The sequence below is a fragment of the Oenanthe melanoleuca genome, chromosome 5, assembly GCF_029582105.1.
Source record: "Oenanthe melanoleuca isolate GR-GAL-2019-014 chromosome 5, OMel1.0, whole genome shotgun sequence".
In the NCBI taxonomy this organism is placed as follows: domain Eukaryota; kingdom Metazoa; phylum Chordata; class Aves; order Passeriformes; family Muscicapidae; genus Oenanthe; species Oenanthe melanoleuca.
This window is the reverse complement of record NC_079339.1, coordinates 2,272,223-2,294,998: the sequence shown is the minus strand read 5'-3', so window position 1 is coordinate 2,294,998 and position 22,776 is coordinate 2,272,223.

Genomic DNA, 22,776 nt, shown 5'->3' with positions numbered 1-22,776 from the left:
GGAGAAAGCTATTTTTTTCTTGAGCACTTAGGAGAACCAAAAATTGAATTTTCAAAAATATTTACAGATCTTCTGCAACTCTCCCACGCTTTGCTGTACAGAGAAATCCTGCTGCTAGTGGAGACAAGAGTTTTGCTGTCAACTTCAGTGGAAGCCAATACTCTCTTTTATTATCAAAGCCCACAAACCCAAAATTTAGCCCTTTGTGGTTTGTTTTCAACAACAAAGGGAGGTGTCAACACTTGCTGTAAGGCAGTGAGGTTTTTCAGTAGCTGATGTTTGTGCTAAATATTATTCAAACAGTGATCTCTCTCAGTCATGAATATATCCATATTGCTGGAAATGTGAAACTTCAGGTAATTTATCAGTATAGAAATGGCAATACCAATTTTAATTCTCACAGCTCCAAAAGTCTCATTTTCTTCAAAACAAAACCACAAAGATACAAGCTCAAATTAAAGTCCAAAGCTGATAGTAAAGGTGTTATTAAAAACTCTCTCCTGGATTCTTTTCCAGGTCACACTGATGTAAATACTGTATTTCTAAAGTTTCTCTCAGCTTCCTGGAAGGCAGTAAATCCTAGAACAGCAGTGTGAAATCTGTTTGAACAGTTTAACCAGTACTGGGTGCAAAGATGTTTATTATATATGTGATGTATAAAATCAGCAGATGACAGAAAGAAAAAACCCTCTAATTAAATTCTTTGTGCTCCAAGCCCAGGATGAATCCTTACAGCCCATCTCCCATAGAAGCATTGTATGTGAAGTGGGGTAATGTATAAACAAAGTGCTTTATCTGGGGTATGACTGGAAGCTCCAGGATTGTAATGTCCTTTAAGATAACATTCCAAACCTATCCTTGCACGTTTTCAGCCAAGAATTTGTTTTTATAATTTCTTTGCTCTTGGCAAAAGGAAACTGCACTTCAGGCTAAGTTCACCCTCTCATTCAGTGCCACTACCACTCCCCCATTTTTTGCCCATTTTTTGTTTTAGAAACCCAAAACAACAGGGAACAGGCTACAGCCACTCTGTGTTGTGGTTTCTTAATCATATTTACCATGAGATATCACAAGGCAGCTCATTAACAACACAAATAATAATATTGCTTTATCTACAACTGGATCTCAGGTATCCCAGACTTCATAAGCTGATCTGGGAGAAGCCAACAGTGGTGTGGAAAAGGCCTGACTCCTATCCCAGGGCAAGAATGCTCAGGATTTAGTACTGCTGCAATTCTGCCACTGCAGTATGTGTAGGAAACACAGTACTGCCTTGCCCTCCCAAGTAACAGATTTAATCTGCTTGCTCACCCCAAGATTTTGGTCTTTTTTTTTCTCACAGACTGGTGCATGACACAATTTTAGGAATCCTAAAGGCTTGGCTCACTTCTATCCCCCCAAAATCAGCTATAGGCCACCAAGAGCACCTCTTCTTCCCAGTAAACCCTCTCATAACAAACACTGTGTGATGAGATAATTTATTGAGCATGACCAGTAATAAAACCTCAGAAGGGAGATTTTAGGGAGGGTCTGCTTCCCTCTCTACCAGCTGCAGGGATTTTCCAATCCCTTTATTCTGCCATAACAATGCACTGACTCTCAGCTGTACTTTTCAAGGGAAAAGAAGCCACTGCATGGAAAATATAAACTAATGATGAGCAGCTTTGAATAAATTTCAATTAATAACAAATAATATCACCCATAATTGCACTTTGTGAAGGAAAAAAATATGTTGCAACAATTTTCCCTGATAGCCACACCTACATCTGACACTAAGTAAATACAATATATCACTATAGAGGCTGAGTCCTCATTTCACTTTGTTGAGCAATAGCAGAGTGAGAATACCTCACTGTAAAAAGCCCTTTTCCATTTAATTCCACATTAATTTAAGCACTTTCTGTTCACAGAATTGAAATACCTTTACAGAAATCCTACAAGCTGAACACATACATTCGCAGAAATGTTAAAAAAACAAGCAGGGAACTGAAGAGAAAATTCTGCAGCAAATTTTAGGTGTGAGGAGCCAAGCACAGAGCATGTGTGGAAGTGTGTGATTGTTTGGTAAGCCTCATGCTGTTCCTTGTAGTCTCCTGATTGATAAAGCCAAGATTGTGCTCTGCTGAGAGTCAGCATTTGTTTTTAGCAGAAAAAAATTGCTGTATTTTGTCTCCTGCCTTTGGGATGCTCAAGGGAGAAAACCCTTCAGTGCAATAAGGACAATTTTTTTTTTTTTTTCTCCCACCTTCATCCCTGAAAACCATTTGGAATTTTAGGAGAGGAACAAATACCTTCCTTAAATTAAATAAATAAATAAATAAATAAATAAATAAATAAATAAATAAATAAAATCCCTCTCAAACAAGGAAAAGGAAAGGAACATATTACCCACCTGAGAGTTAAATAGCATTTTACCTTTATTCCCCCAACAAATGAAAACTGAGACAAAGGGAGAGTTTGTCCCAGAGTACTCTGGAAGGCAGCAAGGAGAAGCAGACAGAGGTTCATGACCATCTGCATCCCTCCCCTGCTCCAGGTAATTCACAGCCCTTGCTGAGCCCTCCACCAGCAGATTTACAGATTCTGCACATGCTGCTGTGAGAAGCTGTGCTTGTTATATTGCTTGTGTGTTTCAAAGGCTCCTTTCCCCTGAAAATCTAAAATTCTGGTCTCTCAGTCTCTGAATTCAAAGGTCTTTCCCAGAGCTCAAGTAATTTCACCTGGTAACAGCAGTGATAGCAGCAGCTCAGGAATTTAAGCTCATCCTTTCAAAATCTTGAACCTCTTTAAAAACGCTTAACTAAATTATGATGTGTTTGTTAAATCTTGCATGCCAAAATTCAAAATATACCCCTGCCTTAGAAGAGTCATCCAGCCTAAGTTAGAATTTCCATGGAAAAAAAAAAATCATGCAAAGCCTCTTCATGAGAATGTGAAGGGTTAGGCAATTTGGATTTAGAAATACTAAAGGAACAAGAACTTTACCTTGTGTGTGTATCAACAAGTGAGCAAAGACTGATATGTACAAATAACAATAATCTTCAAAGTGAAGGACTAGAATCAAAGAATAAAATGTTTTTTGTCTGGAACTAGCAATTAGCTACACCAAGGTCAGACAATTTCCTGAAAATAAATGTATTAGTCTTTTTCTGCTGTTTTCATTTGTTTTTTGATCAGTATTTATTAAAAACTCCAAGTGCTCAGGACTCAAGTGTTTGGTCTACAGCTCAGCACTGGAGAGGCACAGACACAGCATCAGAACACCCTGGGCCAATGACTTTTTTATGCTTTACAGCCATTTCTTAAATGGATTTTTAAATACAAACAAACCCACCTCTGTATTTTGGAAGGCTGAACTAACAGCTTTGTTTTGGGTCAGTTTCCATTACATGTTCAAATATAAAATGATAGTACAGGTTTATTGGGAAAATGAATTGTAAAAAATGAATAAATTTTACTGAGTGATTGTTTTTATATACAGAACATTTCAACTCACATCCCAGTAATATTCTGGTTTTCACAGGATCACAGGATGGTTGAGGTTGGAAGGGACATCTGGAGGTTCATCTAGAACTGGTTACCTGGGGCTGACCATTTTCCCAAATTCAGGAGCAAACAACAAAAATTATTTGTGAGATTTTTTACTGTTGGGTTTTTTCTGGGTTTGGGGTTTTTTTGCTTTTTTTTTTTGTTTTTTTTGTTTTTTTGTTTTTTTTAATTATTAATCTCACTGCTCTTAGAAATGTGGGAATTGTAGAAAGATGCTCTTTATGCTGATTTCTTTGTATCAGGTTTGTAGAGCTCTTTGGAAGTACTGGGCAGCCAGCCATATAATCAGAGCTGTAATTTCTATCAGTGATCTCTGCCAGAATTCCCTTTAGAATTATTTCAGAATTTGGATTCCCTGTTTGCCACCAAGTACTATTTCATACTGATAGCACAGAAAGAGAAGTGAAAAAAATTGATGTAGATGGAGCTGAAGAGATTTTGAACTTGATTATGTTTCCAAAGTTGTATATTTAAAAAATACTTAATGTTACTTTAAAAACCTTTGAAATTCAGAGCACACATTCTCATTGGTTAAAGGCTTACATTTAAAAAAATATTTTTAAAGCAGCCTGTTCCTCATTGACTGATTTTGCCTCCTAACAACAATTATTCAACAAACATATGATAGAACAACTCCTTTACTACCTCCTCAGTATTTCTACAAGAGGAACATAAAACTTTCTAAGTCAACTTAATCTTTGCAGTGTGCAAGAAATTCTCCAGCATCCTCAGCTCTGGAGTATAAAAGAGTTACCAAAGCTAAAAAGCAGGATTACAGCTATCAGTCCAATATTTCACTTTTAAGAGATGGACTATTGATCAACAGAGATAAAGCTGATCTGAGTTAGCACCACATGAAAGATTTCCAGTCCAATCAGTAAGAAACCAAAGTGTTAATTCTGAGAAAGCATTTACTTGAACATTTAATCACACTATCTATTGAATTGAAAAAAATATAAAAGCTATATGCAAAAAGTTGATTTTTAAAAAACTTGTACTATCTTCTCATGACAGGAAGGGGTCAGAATTTATTTTAGCTGCCATGATAAAATATTAGCAAACTAGCAATCTCAAATACACTATTCAGGGCTTAGAAAAGGGAATTTGAATCAAAACCAAAGAGAAATTCAGATGGGAATTTGGATCCAAGTCACAGTAAGCTGTAAGTGGTAAATCCTTTCTATATGTTTATATGGATGCTCTTCTGGTATTACAATTGTTTACTGTTCTACTTGTTCTGTACTTACAAGTTAACTTGGCTTGTTAAATGGTTTCACCCTTCAAGCTTAGCATAACTGTCCATATGCAACATTTTAGAAAAATTGCTTTAGTGCCTCCTGCTCTGAAGAAAATGGAGCAGCTCAGAAAATTCCCTCGGTGGTTAATAGGTATCAGTGACCTGGGTGGCTGCTTTGCTTTTCAGGCTGTGTACAGAATTTTCACTTTGGTAGGAGGAATACTCTGGTCTCCTAGGACTCAGAGAGAATCATAGCTACACCTGTGGAAAATTATAGGTTCTTGCTTCTGTTGGTTTCTTCTAAAATAAAAGTTGTTTTAATGGCAAGTTTGCAATTAATAGACTGAAAGCATGCCCCTTATAACATATTGTAGCAGGTATTTAAATGTATTTTCAAATCAGTCTGAGCATGTTCCAAGCTCACTTGAGGAGGATGGTGCTGCAAGAGAAAGGATTTTGTATCATCACAGCAAGGGCTGACTGCAGTTTTGCCATTTTGAGAATTCTCCACTGATAAACAGCTCTGCTTGTTTTTAAAGCTCTGTTTACTTCTGTCTTTGTGGAACTGGCCCAACATTTCCAAAGTATATTTTAAGCTATTTTTGTTATTGTTATTTCACAGGCATTTTCTTCCAGGGTACATCTTTTGTTTCCACAGAAATAGCACCAAGTCCTTTTGTAGTGCCTGTGTTTTCTGGGGACACCAAAGGCTGCTGTTATCTGCCATGCCCTGTTTCTGTGCCTCTGCTGGGGGCACTGGACATAGTGTGCTACAGGACAAACACATTTCCAAATTAAGCTCCTAATCTCTCTGCTTTAGGTGCTATTGTTTAGTAAATATGAGCATGGAGAACTCAGGGATCATGGATGGATGCTCCTGCTGCACTCTCTAACTCTTTATGGTTTGCAAATAAACTCTGAAAGGCCGTCTAAACAGTTTACAGTCTGGAGCTGTGAAGTGCTGAGGAAAACACTCCAAAATGTGTTTTAAGAGAATCTGTGCTCTGTATTCTTAGCCCAAATACACTGGGAGTGGGTTGGGGATGTGCACAACACACTGCATTCCCAAATATTTAATTTAAACCTCGGTCATGCAGTCCTTTGAATAACACAGACACAAGCTGATCCTTTGGAACTAACCCAGGTAAGTCCTGAATGGATAATGATCAACTATCTATGAACAGTTTGGATTTTAAAAGATGCTGAAGTCAAATGTATGAGTCCCTTCTTGGTATTTAAGTAAAACACAACTTCTTAAGGTATTTGAGGAACCTTCCAAAAGAATGGGTCAAATCCTTATACATAATTTATTAAATGCTACTGTGGCTAATTCAGAAACACATTCAGTTCACCACAGTGTGAACTCGGGAGCTGTGACAAGAGGAAAAAACATAGCATCCAAAAAAAAAAGTTTATATAATGTACATCTCTGCAACCTGAAGTGAAATACTTACCTTTAAATGTTGTTTTATGTCAATGGCACCAGCACATATGAAAATATGGCTTACACTTGGTGTTCTAATTTCTGTGAACTATTCCTACACCTATGAGTGTTCCTATTGGCTTCTGTATAAAGCCAAATCAAAAGAAGTCCCTTTAAGATAAAACCACGACTGCTATTCCAGCTTTATGGCCCATGATAAACTACCTTTTCCAAGACTGGATTTGCCATTTGCAGATCAACCACTAGAGATAAAAATAACCTTTCTGATAATAATTCATCACAGTTCTAAGCTAGGTAGACTGTACCTTTCTTTTACATACAAAGCCTGTTCATTTTTAATCCAAACAGATTCACTGGAATTGAAAATTTTACTTCTTTGTTGCCTTTTTTTCCCCTTTTTTAATCTGCAGTAAACTAAACACACATGTCTCCAAAAGCACGAGGCTGGTGATGAGACGTCACAATTTTCTTATGTGGAGAAATTGAGTGAGTAGAGACATGCTTTTCCAGAAGTGCTTGCAGATTTCCAGCTTTGAAATGGTGCAGTTGGGTTTCCCACCCTGCACCCTGATAACCTGGCTGGCTGCAGGCTCTGGGCTCTGGGCTCCCATCCCTGCCCATGCAAATCCAACCCCCTGTCCTCTCCCAGGCTCAGCTCCCACCCACTGCAACTCCTGCCTGAATATTTGGATCTCAGCTACCCCTCTGAAGCAATTTCCTGCCTCTTTCAGGCTCATTTCTCAACTCCCAGGTAACAAATTTCCAACCTGATTACAACTGGGTGAGTTTAGCCCAGGCTCTTCTAAGGCAGTTGCATAATCTGAGCTGCTCTGCTGCAGCTGTTGTTGAACAAAAGTTATCTATGAACTGCAGACAAAATCCTTCCATATTTACAAAAGCTACTATGCAAAATATCAAGATATACTGCATGACATTGTGGTTATTGTTTTCACTGGGACCTTGCTGTTTTCTCAGTCCTCACTGTGAGAAACCCACAGCTGCATTTTGCATCTGACTGGGAAAGAATTTAAAACTCGAACATTCTGATCACAAATTTCTTGCCAAGTAAATGCCATCATGAATTTAATGAATAAAAATTGTGTCTTCTTAGAGTTGAAACTGACTTCATGACTGGCAACATCAGGATTGTTTTAATAGGCTTGAGGGAAAAGCTGGCATTGTGGTTGTGTACAATTAATCACTTTTGCTTGCCCATTTGGTATCATATAACCAGAAAAAGTTTCCAGAGAGAAAGAGAAAGAGAAAGTTTCCAGAATACAGCATTTGCAAGACTGTTAGCCAAGCTGCTCCACTGTTGCAAGCACACACAGCCAAATCAGGCAAAATTAAGTTGACAATGGGATCAAAATTAATCTAATCTTTGCTTAGATTGCATTTGTTTTTACAGATATTGCACTAAGGGAAAGGGCTGGGGCTCAGTGTGGTATCCTCCACTCCTCCACCAGCGGAGGCCCAATGGGACTCCAGGCTCTAGAACAGATTTTTTTTGGAACTACCTAAGGTCACTGGGTTTGGAAAGACTCTTGAACCATAAGTGATGGTTAGGGACCACCAAGTGGGCTGTGGAAACCTTAGAAGAAGAAAACACTGACATGAACCCGAGCCTCTCTTGTGGATTCTTCCTTTCAGTGATAAAACAAATGAACAGGGATCTAAATTAGAAATACATTACCTAAGTTTATTAGAAAATTAATCGTACAGTAAATGACAGAGAATCTTGGATGAATTTCTCTGTAACTCCAGTTCTAGCATTCAGCAGAGGAAATAAAAACATAATGCAGTAATGAAACACTAAGTTAGAATCACTCAACCAGCAGCTGAGTAAAACACTCATTTTTAAAGTTCTTGAAAACAAAAATCCTAAGAAAGAAGTGTACCCTGGTTTGAAGATGTATGCTCTGATCATGAACATAAGGTGTGAAGTCTATCTAAAGTCTCAACAGGTAAAAGAAGAGGAACTCAGCAATTATAATGAAATATGTAAATAATAAGGTATTTTATTATAGAGCACTGAAGCATGATGTCCTGTGACAGACAAAAAAATTTTCAGCCAAGAAAAGGAGGTAGAACTATAATTGTTTACAGGCTGGGGGAAAAGCTACAGAACACTGTCAATTGATATTTTCAAAAAGGTTAAGACTTAAATATATATATATATATATATATACACATATATACACTACACCCATCCTTACCAGCAGCACATTGCAGAGGTATTTCAGCTGTCCCCACATCACATCAAGCTTGATAAAACAATGACACATCATGTGATATCTGCATTCTCCTTGGAGAGAACAAATGCTGAACTCAGTACTACTTATGATCTTTAATGTTGTACCTTCTTCTAAACCATCTGCCATTCAGGACACTTGAAAAGATGTGTATAGTTCTTTTCACATGGTTTATCTAAGAGCTTTTCATATCTAAACTGCAGAAAGGTAGCTCCAGCATGTGGCTTGACCCAAAACCTCAAAAGAAGAGTGTAAAACAAACAAACCTCAGTGAGAGAGAGAGAAGGGATGCATGAGAGGAAGACTAGTTTTCCAAGGGAACTCATTGCCATTTTAGTACAATAACTTATCAATGTCAAACTGACACCTCTGTAAAAAAGCTCTTCAAAATGCATTACAGACACATAAACAAGTAATGAGCTCTCTTTGGAAACCTGTTTTGTTTGGTCTGAAGTCAACACAGAACAACTTACTTGTTTGAAGTGAAAGAATGGGGAGTTCCAGGCTGCACCAGCTCCCTCCTTCCTCTTAATTTCAAAATTTTGGCCACACAGCAGAGATGTGTAGTGGTCACCTGTGAAAAGCCAGCCCCATGGCCAGTGCTGGACAGCCCCAGCAGAAGGGCAGCTTGCAGCACAGCCCAGTTGATGGGCTGCATTCATGCTCAGAGGCAGCTCTTCAGGGCACTAGACAAAGCTTAGCCTTACCTTTAACCTCTCAAACAGTAAAGCACAAATTGTGTTGTCCTCTCTCTTGGTTACCCCACCTGGATCCCCCATTTGCACTCACCAAGCCCTTTGGTATGATCTCATCCAAGACCTGTCTTGAGCTTGACCAACAGCCTGAACCCAAACCTAGGTTTAGGCACCAGAGGTGAACATAACTCCTTTGGTCTCCTTCAGACCCTGGCTCACCATTGTTTCCTGGCTGTAAAACTCCTGCTGCTCAGAAGGAAGGAGGAAGAGGTTTTCTGTGCTGGTGGTGAGACAGGACCCATCTGGAAGTGAAAGGAAAGAGTTTTATGTCTCACTCTCCTTCACTCTTTCAAGAAAATCTTATTTCTATCTTTTCTGTCCCCAGTCTGTTTCTGTAGAGCTGGCCAGTCCTTAACATGATGCTTTATATGTCTGTGTTGTACCAAGAGGCAGTAAAAGTAGTACTCAAGCAGTCCAAATTGTATCCATAAATACATGTGAAGTCAAGCAAGGGGATCCACCACAAATAACATCTACTATTATATCAGCAGAGCTGACACAAGTCAGGTAAGGCCAGAAAATAAGCTATGGGTGACAGCCTCTAAGTTTTGTTTATACCAACCCATCAATTCAGAAAAGTGTCAAAAAGCTTTGCAAACAAATGCAGGTTGGGATGTTCTATCCAGTCACAACACAATAAAAGAAGGGATATCACAAAGTATCAGTGCCTTGATTCAGATTCACCAATTGCCATAGAAGTTAAAGTTTCCTCTTTTTCTGGTTAAAGAAACACTTAGTGGGGAATAGATTTGAAGCAGCCTGGTTTGAACTCCCACATTGCACAGACCATTAAATTACACCCAGGTATCCCTGATTTAGTCTCAAAATTCTGGACATCAAACACAAAAGAAGTTTTAGCACACAGTAACCATCTCCAGTAGATTCCCATTTTTGGTGAACAACAGCAAGACTCAGTATTATAATTTTCTGCCCAAGAAAACCTCATGGCAATTGGCAAATGTTTGAGAAAGCTTTACCATTTCTCCACTATTTGAGAAATATGGAAACTGAAACTCCAATGCATGAAAGTTAGGCAGAGGAAAATTAATCTGTAACTAAAGCCAAGCAAAATTTATATGCACTAATGAAAATCTGCAAAGTGGGTTTTAAATGAGATTTGAGTGCCATGCAGGCACTATAAAGTGAACATAAAATAAAGAATTTCTGAGTCTTATCACCTTTTTGCTTTCACAGAGGAAAGCTACTGCTTATTTTCATTTACCTTTATTTGCTTGGTATTCCTGTAGAGGAACAGCCAAAAGTGGTAAAGGAAAAGATATTTTTTTTTCACAGAAGAAACTACTGAAGACAGAGAAAGCAAATCTGTTCCACAGAAGAAGGCTCCACATGCCTGTCTAACCCAGCCATATTTCTGGGGTTAAATGATGCAAAGATAAAAAGCTGACTTTGTGAAACAAAGGTAAATAGCAACCCAGATGCCCTCATTCATATTCTGAAGTTATTGCCATCAGATCTGTGACCAACACATTTCACAGCTTGTGAATTTCCAACAATCATAAATTAGGGCAGTAAGAGAGCACCAAATACAGTCCTATAAACCCTTGGAAGGGTTTGCTTTATTTATATTCCAGCTGGGGACACTACCAATACTCTAAAGTTTATAAAGTATTGGAATCCAGTAGAATCCAGTCCTCAAATCATGCATTTTATATTTCTGATGGCCTGGACTAGAACTATGTATCAGCACTGCTCCACAAGTTCACACACAACTTAAGGAACTATGATTTATTCTTTGTCATTCTTCCAACCAGGACTGGGTCCACCAGGTACAAAAAAACAGTGCAGGCTTCACATAAAATAAGATCATTCATGTCTCCAAGGAAGTGGAATAACCCTTCCTTTTCAGAGGCTCTGTTTAGCCCTCCTAGCTTTCATGTGTGAGCAAAGTAAGAGAAATTAAAAAGAATTAAAATCTGAAAAAAACTTCCTAATCAGCTATACACAACACCTAAATGCTAAACCCATATACAGATTCCCTTTTAGAGGAGATTGTATTTCTAGGTGAGATGTACTGATGAGACATGAGAGGGAGAACCTTGTAAAGTTGCCCCATAAACATTCCTCCCTAACATTTTGTGTTCTAAGTCCTGTGTGACAACCATGACTTTCCAGAACCCAGCACTGACACTCACTGTACATTCACTTCATAGAACTCTTTTTCTAGGAAAGGTTATATTTAATGATGCTAAACTGCATTGAAAATATTTGTGACATCTGTCAAATTAATTTTAAAAAATTCATTAGGGTCAGTGTAACTGCAATAAATACAAAATTAATAGCATGGGGGTTCTTTTGAGGTTACATTAAAATAACATTCGGGATCTGTTTGAATCTGACAAAATCCAGGGAACTGGCTACAGCCACAATTTGTCCATAAATTCTTTTTCCTACATAGGAAAGGTGCTAAACAATCCAATGCTCCATGTGCTGGGGTAGAGCAAGCAGTCTCAGAATTAAACCTGGGATTTAGGCACTTCAGCTTCATTTGGCTTCCAGCTCTCCTAGGGCAGGTTACTCTTTTGACCCATTTTTCTAAATTCTGGAAGACTCCATTTAAATCTTCCCACAGGTGTTTTGAGGAAGAGTTATCATCCATTGATGGTGTAAAATTAAATCACATTAATTCTAGGAGAGTTTTGAAATTTGTCAAATCACTTACTTCATCTAAGAAAGCCCAGATGCAGAGCTTTAATTTGGAATGGATGTGCCAAGTACAGCTCATAGCTCAGTATTTTTAAAACAATATACCAGGGACATATATATTCATATATATTCATATATTCATATATATTCAAGGACATATGACTGAATCCTGTATCTTTTAGCTAAATTGAAAACAGGCAGCCAGGTAAAATCCTCATTTCCAAATTTACATCTGAATCTTTTCCCAGTTGTACAGAAGGGCTTTTAAGTACATCTTTAAACTGCAGTTTTGTTACTTAGATCTGAGTGACAAGAAAGATGAATCATGTCTCAGAATTTATTCAGCATTGCTAATTAAACTCATTCCTGGAGGCCTGGGAAGCACTAAACCACTGGAGTGTAACAGTGAAAATTAGTGATTTGAATAGAAGAATCATGAACTTTGGAAAAGAAAACATTATCCATCGGTGGAGCTCACAAAATAGCCTCTTACAGAAACTAAATAAGATTAATGAAGGTGAAGTCAAGAAAAACAACAGCTTTTAAAAGTCCTCATGTCTCATTTTCTAAAGAACACATAAAATAGACTCAGTGCCACTAAAAACCCTTACCATGCACATTTAACATGAAAATAGGGAAGCAAGTTTTTATAGGCCTCACCTCACTAAACTGCAAAGAGAAAAAAATTCTTTTGAACAAAAATTATTTTGAAACAATTCAAAAGAAAATAACCTTCAAGTATTTCCAGGTATTTGGGTCCAGATCTCTCCAGATTTTGTCATATTTCAGTTAAAACTGTTATCATAGGTGTTTCAGTGCTGCTGTTAATGTTTATTCTCAGTGATAGAACTATTCATGTTTCCTAATTTTCTTCTACTGGAGACTTGTACACACAGCACACAGCTCCTGAGGGCTCAGTCTTTTACTTTGCAACAAACAAAACACAGGTATGACAATAAAAATCTGTCAGAATAATGGGACCACTGCATCTGGAAATCCCTGCAAAAAAACAGCAAAGAGGAAGTCTTTGAAATCAGAAGTCGTTGGTGAAATGTTGGATTTAGTGCAGTTTGGACCTCAGTGTGCCCAAGGAACCATGGAAGACTGTGAATACTTGGCATTACTCTTGCTGTGAGCCCTGGTATTACTCCCAAATCATGCCAGAATATCCATGCAAATGTAAATCCCACAGCTGGCAGAGGGCAGCTCTGAATATCACTGAATATCACTGGTGAGATAAGAATTGAATTAGACTTGCCTTCTGCTGCACTGGAAATTAATAGAGAAATGCATGCATAAACACACATGTAATAAAACACTCCAGGACTTCAAAACTTTCCTGCAAATCCCAGGTTTCTATCATGTTCCCTTTTTAAAAAGGGGAAAAAATAACTACATTATTTTTTTCTAGTAATAATCAGTTTCTTTAGGGGACTTCATCCAGCTGGCTGGATTATTCTGTTTTTTATAATGGCATATTGGGGTTTCAATGGTCAGAGACCCAATCCATTTAGCAAGCACTTGTAAGTTCCAAGAGTAAAACACAGCAAGCACAGTTCTCACAACATACCTTCAGAGAAAATGTAACTTTGCCAACAGCATGATCAATCTGTGGCTGGCCCATGGTTGTGGCTGGTTGTAGGTGTCACTCTCTTCAACAAACCCATGTAATTTGTGATTGAGCCATGCTCTGATAAATTCCTCATGCTTCTCACAGGAGTTTCTCAGACCTGGAGTCCTTCATAACAGCACTGCCAGTGCTGCAATCCAGCTGTTCTGCATGTACAGGCATTTGGTCTTTTCACTACAGCATTTATGAATCTGTACACTCAGAAGCACTTAATCTCTAAGAATAAAAGAACAAAAGAAACTTCTCTTAAAAAAAAAAAAATGTATCCAGCTTACCAAAAGGGCTCAGCCTTAGATGTAAAACCACAGTGATACCTGAAACCACAGCCCAAAACCCATCACCTCCATGACAAGGATATTGTGGCAATAAAAGTGCATCAGCTCTTGAAATCCTGCACTGTTTGGTGACCTGCTCCAGAGAGGTTCTGCAGAGATCCATTACCTCTGGAGGTTAGGGGCTGGACCAAGCAGCAAAGCACAGAAATGTGATCTCTGTCAGCCTTCACACGACACTTACAAAACTAACACACGCTGCGACATAACTGATGACTTCTGCTCAAACCCACCGGGTGACTGAACATGCACAGCCCCATAATTGCTCTTTAAGCAGAGAGTTTTCTTGATGATTTGGAAAGTGGGAGCCCAAATGTAGAACTCCACCAATACACCAGGCAACTGACAGAAAATCCAGCCAAATGCTAACAGGAGGAAAAATATTTTTTTAAAAAGCTGTTTCTATTAAGGCTCTCTTTGAGTGCAGAGTTCTGAGTTTGTAAGAACATCCCTCTCTAAATGATTTAAATTCAAAGTTACTCACCCCTGACCATGGCTAGTCAGTGAAAAATGCACATTTTCCAGGATGCCAAGTTAATATCAGGAATATGAGATTTGAAATGAAAATGTCAATTGGAACTAAACCGAAACTGTCCGTAGCACTCCTCAACATCTAACCTTGCTAGGAACAATATCCAGTTCAGCAGCAGCAAGTAAGCAAAGCTTCCTTGAAGATGATTTTGTGATTGTCTGATTCCATGACCCTCATGAAGATATTTCTCAGGCAAGGTCAACAGGATATAATAAACTTAAAAGAAAAGAAGAATAATATGAAGATTAGTGCCTATGTCCAAGTCATGGAAGCAAGACACAGCTCTTTAAAAAAATGAGATTTATCACAAAAATTGACTCTTTAGAAAATAAATAAAAAATGTAATTATACATTATTTATTTGAAATACAAGGCTCATACAATTATATTTATTGTAACTTTTTAAAAGGTTTAATTACAAACCTCGCAGTGCATTTAAATGGTTAAGAACTGTTCTTTTCCCTAAGAAAAGATGTTCTCAGGTTGCAGCTATCCTGAAAAAATAGCTTTCCAGCATTTGAGTACTTTTAAAGAAAGTATTTCCAACCCAGCAGCACATTAGTACGTCCTTGAGGACAGAGAAGCAGAAATGCATATCAAGTATCACTGTGCTTTTAGAATTAAAGAGCAAGGGAGAATAACAATGGTAGAGTAGCTCCTAGAGAGAGGTGGATTCTTCAGCAGCAGAAAGCTGCCTGGTTTAGGGCAGATTTAGGTTGAGAGACCCCTCTGCTCTCTTGTGAGAATTTCACACTGTAGCAGAATGCTGTACTTGTACCTTAGAGGGGATATATCCTTCAAAACCTTTGCTTTGAGACAACCTATGGGGCCTTTAGCACAAAGAGGGGCAGAGCCACAGAGAAATGACTGGAAGTCTGAGAAGATCTCTCCATGAGCAGAGACAGTCATGAAGAGGACCATTGTTGATCAAGGGGTTATTCAGCAGAGGCATATCCAACAATGAAAAATACAGAGAAAACAGGCACTCAGTATTTAGTCTGTATTACACCTGACCTCCAATGAAACTAAAGTGCAATGGGTGGAATCCCTGGCTTTAGTAGGAAGTGGAATTTAAAACGTTGCAAGGACAAGCTTCCCACTCATTTTGGAATGGATGTCTCTCAATACTCCTCACAGAACATCTTTCACTCTTTAATAAAATTGTAATTGAAAACACTGTAAAAACGGTGTGATTCAACGGGTCAGCTACAGACCTCTTATGATTGTAATCAATGACAGATTACAAAAACATTCAATGTTCTATTAGGGAAGGAAATTATGCTTACATCTCATGGCATGTCAAACAGTGGCTGAGAAGAAACAATGAAGAACCTTTCCACTCCTCTTCCCCTGCCTTCCCTGGACAAGTTGTTCTTCTGACAGGCTGTTTTGGAGCTCCATCCATCACCCTCCAAGTGATCCCCCAACAGGCAGGATCAGATGCAGCATACCAAACTACATGACACATCATGACACACTCCTGTGTGACCATCCTAACTCACTTGCAAAACTGCAGGCACTTACAGAACACATTAATAAAGTTTTCTTTGGAGACTTTCTCTTCAAATTTAAGATTACACACAGTGTTTACAGTGCAGGCGGTCACCAGAATGGAATTCGACTATCTTAGCCATTTGAAAAAATATTGCTATATCTTGGACTTTTAATAAGGTTTCCACAGATTTTATATGGGTCAAAGGGAGGGAAAGTGCTTCTAAGATACTTTTAAGATAACACTTCCATTCCACTTAGAGTGGAAACTGCCTTTTTGACACCTAAAGCTGCTGAGTTCTTGATCTGCTTTTTCTCAGGTAGAGAATCCATTAAGTGATGAACAACTTCTCAAGGAGGGTTATGAGCTCTTTACATTTTATGCACACAGCCTCAGATTCCTCCAGCTTCTTTGAGCATTTTTAATAATGAATCAGCCACAGGCCCTTGACTGCAAGAACCACAGAGTTCTGTACTGAGATGTGAAGGCAAAGCACACTGAGATCTCCTGAGCCAGTTTGTGGATTTGGGGACATTATTCTGGCATCTGAGTGAGCTGTTACAGAATCTTGTGATTTTTTTTCAGTATACTTTGAAGAGCACATTGACAGAACTCCTCAAATTTATTGTAAGTACCATTCTTCTGAAATTCATTTAAATTTAAAGAAAAAAAAAGTCCAGAACTTCCTATCTTGCCTGCTCTAACAGCAACATTTTCTCTAAGGTCACCACCAGAATAATAGAATGTTTTGTTTACCTTTTGGTCTAATCAGACAAGATATATTTTGTTTTGGGAAGATGTTTGGTTTGTAATGCAAAGTGCTCATTGAAAGATGTTTCTGTTTTCTCTGTATGTGAGGTTTTCCAGAATCTTTGGTGGTGGCATCAGCTGTGTTTCAAAGCCTGCTGGCCCAGGAACAACTAAACTCCATTCTTTTAGTGGGTTTTATTACTATTATTATTATTTTTCCTAGGAGGGACTAGAGAAAGTTGACAGGAATAAATAAATGTTTAGATAGGATGCCTTATTTGACCAAAAGTCTAATTTCTCAGTTACAAACTATGCACAGAACATTCTTTAACTCTGCATTTTCATCACTGAATCAGAGATAGATTAAAAAAGATAATTCCTAAATAAACTGGGGAAAGTAAAATGCTTTTAAAACAGTGCAAGGATGACAATTTTTTCCAAAATGAACTCCATAGCAAGAGGAGCAAAATTTTCCTCTTAAAAACCCAAGCACCAAGTTCTTTCTCCAAAGTTTGGACTAATTTCTCCATGCATTCTTCTTCTTATGAGACTGATACTTAATAAATCGTATTCATTTGCTTGTGCCTGTTTTCACTGGAGACCTGGAAGGGCCAAAGCTCATTTGCTCTGTGCAGACCCAAAGGGAGACCACAGCATTTATCCAGAACAGAATTCACTTCTCCTTATTCCAGCACAACGTGTTGGTTGTTGTATTGTCATTATCAGATGAGAAATAATTTTTTATATTGTTCCTGCCACTACATTATCTGAAATACAAATGTACAATAGTGTTTTCAAGTATCTAGATTGTCCTTTTGGTTAAAGAGCTTGGAGATTCCTGGAGGAAGCATGGCAAAGATTAGGAAAGATCAGAAAGATAATTAAAATCTGTAATTAAGATGATGTTTTGTAGAGTGAGCGACAGGAATCATGCAAAAATCATTCCACAGAAATGTTAAAAACCTTTTAGAAATAACAAAGTCATTTAAATGCAGTCTTAAATGTGAACTTGCACATGATAGATGTGATTTTATACATATCTATATATAACCCATAAAACCTGTAGCTCATGTACAGAAATGATAACGATCACTGGATGAAAACCACTATAGATTAATGAAAAAACCTGAACAAATCCTGAACTGCCCCAGGAAGGGTACACAGTTCTGACAGATCCCTTAGTACAAATGGTGGGAGTAAAACATATCCACATGATAATCACATCCTTACCAAAATTGAAAACGTATGTGGAAGTCATGGTGGTCTTGCAAAAATATAAACTCATAAACGATTTTTTGATTTGGTGTCATCATTCATTTCTTTCATTTGAGAAATCAGTTTTAGTAGGCCAAGCAAAGATTGATGGCTTTTTCATAAAAGGATATTTTATGAAATAGTGAAATGTAGCATATTTCTACCTGATAAATGCAGAGACCTGTAAACTTTGAACCCACATTGGCCTTTGTTGCTCATGACCCTGTTTAAGTGATTTATTTTCTTTTAACAACTGCAGTCTGCAGGAGGTAGAATATACTGCATAGATCTTTAATTCTGTTGAAAATTGAAGAGTTTAAACAGAATGGCTGACATTAGAAGACCTATTACTGAAAAGTCATATTATCTTCATTTCAGTATCCCTTTTAGGAACAATATTTATGGTTGGAGAAAATGTGTAATTTATAAAAACAACTTGGTAGGCTGCTGCAGAGCAATAGAGGAGTTGGCATCCTTAGTCCCACATCAGGGTGTCTACAGGACTGCATCAAAGCTAGAGACTATGGAAACCTGGCATGTGGAAAAGGATAAAATCAGAAAACTGGCCTGTTGTCTAGAAGAACATCTTGAGGAAACTGAATACTCCCCACCCTTGTGAAACATTTGGATATCAAAGATTTAGCAAATTCCAAGGACATAATACTCTGCTAGAATTTTTCTGCCAGGCTTTCAATACAACAGTGGATTTATCACTGACTTAAGTGAATTCAGTTTCTTTTTCCAGTTGCTTTCTGTTTTTACTTGGTTAATGTGCACTGAAGTCAAACAGCATCATAAGGACACTGCCTGTTCCTTGGTGTGGATGTCACCATGGAAGTTCAGCAGATCAGCCCTCTTCCATGTGTAGGGAGAAAGCACCTCAAACCCAAAACATTTACCCTGTGGAGTCCCAGCTTTGTCTGGCTGCAGTGGGGACTGATCTCAGGTAACTTCCCCAGCAGCACACCACAGCACTGCTCCAATAATCCTCATCTGATGACAAGCCTACAAACTCTTAGCAGGTTTTAATGTGTATATCTGCATCATCACAAATTGCCCAGTGCTCCTACTTATAGAATTAAATGGGTATGACCAGAGAAATGAACAATGCTTTTTTAAAACTCTGGTTTGAAATTGCTCATTCGTGAAACACGCTTCTGTTAAGTGAATTCTGTGTTTGTGGAACATCTCATGAATATATGGTGCTTTAATAAAAACAATAAAAGTTTAAAGCTCCCCTACTTTTCTCTGCTCTTCATTACCAGAAATAAATCTTATGAAGCAGATAAAAATATTACAATTAATCTCTCCTGAATGGAGACAGTATGCACTATTATTTTCAGTACAAGAGAAAATGGCTTTGACTAGAGCGGCAACAACTGGCATGCTGATTTTATAGTTTTGATTTATTGTATATTAGGATATAGACTTTTTTAATAACAATTCCATTTAAGTATTCATTAAAATGGAATTAGTACAAGCAGGGCCAGATTCTGATACCCATATTCTTGTCAGACAGCATTTTATTACAGAAAAGTCTCACTGACATCAGTGGGATTACTTGTAAAAGGCCATTCAGCATGAGTGAGAACACAGAGCTAGACCTTACAGGGGGTTTTAGGTGCTCCCTCCTGACCCCCAGGTGCCCCACACATCCTTTGGCAGTGGCTGGAGCAGTATGGAATTGTGTGCTCCAGGCATCTCATCCTCACTGGTGTGCATCAGCTCCTGATTCCACAAATACCTGCCCCAGGTATATGGGATATGGGAATATATATCTTCATCCTCACAAAGGAAATCATTCCCAAGTGATGATTATTTTGGTCAATATTTATCTTCATAGTTCTTTCAGTCTAAGTTGGACCCAAAGAATGCATAGCACATGTTGCCATGGAAAAAAGCACTATGCAGATGAATTTTGATTTATAAGAAAAGCCATTCAGAAGGAAAAAAAAGTAGGGGGCTACAGTAATGAATCTTACTAAAGGATCAAGGCTGCATACTCCACTTGTCTTGCATTTTTGTGTTGTACACTCCTGATTTAAATATACAAATAAACAAATTTCAGTAAACTCTTGAGATGGCACTGGGTGAAGAGAACTGGCTTAGTTATTGATGTTATTGCTAATTAGAAAAAGCACATTGATTTTTCCCTTATGTAACCTAAAATGTCTCAAATTCTGAGTTCTAGCACCTGTACTGTATTTCTTTATTCACTAATCTCCATAACGAGCAGGGGAGGAGGCTGAGAAATTTGACCTTTATCCATAAAACAATGATGCATGAGCAAATTGTGAATGTCCTAATACATCTTTTGTTCAAAATTACTTGGCAAAAGATTTTGACAAATAATTTTTAGCATTTATGCTGTAATTTCATATTTTCATTACTTTCACAGGTCATACCTGGAATATGCTTCTACTCCTTGACTGGGTGAACACAGTCCTGACAGCAAATTCTTCACAGCCTGTTCAGTGCATGTACAGCCTCCCTCCTCTAAAGAGCTGCAGAATCCCACAGCAAAAAACTCATTTGCTAATAGAAAAACAAATATGGTCAAAACCAATTTGTTTGATGCTTCTTTCAGTATAATATATATATATATATTTGTTTTATTGTAATCTAATGTAATGTATTATAGTTATAGAATAATATAATGTAGTAGAATTAGTGAACAGACTACTTGCTATTGTTTAACTTTGGTTTAAAAACTGCCCAACACTGAAGGTTTCTGTTGCAGAGTTCTCAAAGGTCAGACTTGAAAGCTTAAACTTCAGGTTCTACTGAGATAAAGGCACAGTGCTTTGCAGAGTTATGCTATTATCCCTGTTTATAATCTTCACTGACTTCAGAAATAATTGCTTTCCTTAAACAAAAAGGAAGTCTGATTCTAATTTGCTATCTAGATCTACATTCTTATATTCTTTTTATAGATTTTTGAACAAGTTATCACTGGAATCTTCCTTCACTCAAACATAAGTGAAAGTTTTATCTTACTTCAGATATCACAAAAATAATTTATGACTAAGGAAACAAAACCTTTTGTCTCACAATATATTTCTTTGGACAGCTGTGGTATTTCACTGAAAGCACAAAAGCTGTGATGGTCTGGACTGCAATCAACCATTTTTAATAGGAAATTTTTAAAGACTTTTAATAAGATCCCCTAACATAATTTATGGGGAGAGGTTTTGAAGTGAAGAGGCATTGTTTGGCAAAGTGTTCTTCCTCTAATCTCAGGAAATTTAAATAATTGAGTGCTCATTTCCTCTAAACTTAGGATTTCTCCTTAAAAATGGTTAAGAAAAACACCTGCTACACTAGCAGCAAAATAAGAGTACCAAAAATTAAAAAAAAAAAAAAAAAATTTCTAAATGCTTTTCAGAGGCAAAACTCCATGTCAGAACCCAGTATTATTAATAATAATAATGCAATATTGAATTTTGCTTCTTCAAGTCAGAATTTTTAATACATATCTTGAATTAAGACAGCACACTGGTCAGGGCAACTGCAGGTATTTATTTTAACTGATACACTTAGGAGAATAAAAGAACAAAAGTGGAGAATTTACAGACTACAAGAAAACCAGATGAGCACACAAAAGTTACTATACTTACTGAAGTTATGCAGAGTTCCTCTGGCTACAGAACTTGGCTGGAAGAATAAGGATAACAGGCTTCCCCTGAGATCTCTGATATATCTTGCAAGAAGGGGCTCAAAGGGTATTTTAGCAGTTTCCCTTTAGCCCCAGTGAGAACCAGGGAGAAAATAGAAACATAAATAGGAAGCACACTTCGATACATTGATAAAGCTAATCCAAGCTCCTCAATATGAAACAGATTTAGTTTGGCTGTCTGGCGATTTGGATGAAGTTTTAAATTATTTTTTACCTTTTCTGAGTAACTCATATGCCGTAATTCTGACTTAAAGGAAAAACTGATTTAACGGCGTTCTGCTCGTTTAGGTGGGCTGGAATATCTCACCCAAAGGAGAAAAAAAAAAGAGGGAGAACCTTTGAAGCAAGGAGTCGTGGAGAGCTCAGGCTCGCCCGGGTCACTGCGTGTCCAAGACCTCCAGAGGGCACTCAGCACAAAAGGGACCGCGCCGGCAGGGAAAAGGGAAAGGGAAAAGGGAAAAAGAAAAAAGAGAAGGAAAAGGGAAAAGAGAAAGGGGGCTGCAGGTCCCAGCAGCCACCCATCCTTACCCGGCTTTCCAGAGGCACAGCTCAACTCCCACCTCTCCTACAGAGAGAACTGTAAAAACAAATTAACAAATAAATAACTAATTCACTAACTTGCTAAATAAATAAATAAATAAATATATTTATATATAAATATATAAATATATAAATATATAAATATATAAATATATAAATATATAAATATATAAATATATAAATATATAGATATATAAATAATATATAAATATTTAAATGAGAGGGATTTTGAAGCTGAGTAACTATAACTAACTAAATAAATAAGCAATTAAACAAATAACCAATCAACCAAATAAATGAATGAATGAATGAATAAATAAGAGGGATTCTGAAGAGGAATAATTATAACTAACTAACTAACTATCTAAGCAATTAAACAAATAAACAACCAATCAACCAACCAAATAAATGAATAAATAAATAAATAATTAAGAGGGATTCTGAAGAGGAATAATGATGCCATCATAGGGTCTTTCTATATTGGAGAAGATCTTTTTCAATGCCTTTAACAAAAGAGGATCAGCTTCTAGAGCCTAATGCTAAACACTTTATTTTCAAAAGCTGGCTGCTGGTTTCAAAGAGACTCCATAAAGTTAAAAAAAAAAAAAAAGCTTTTTTAAGATGCATCACCTAAAGGACCTTGTTTTCTTCAGTCACCACACTCAGAGCA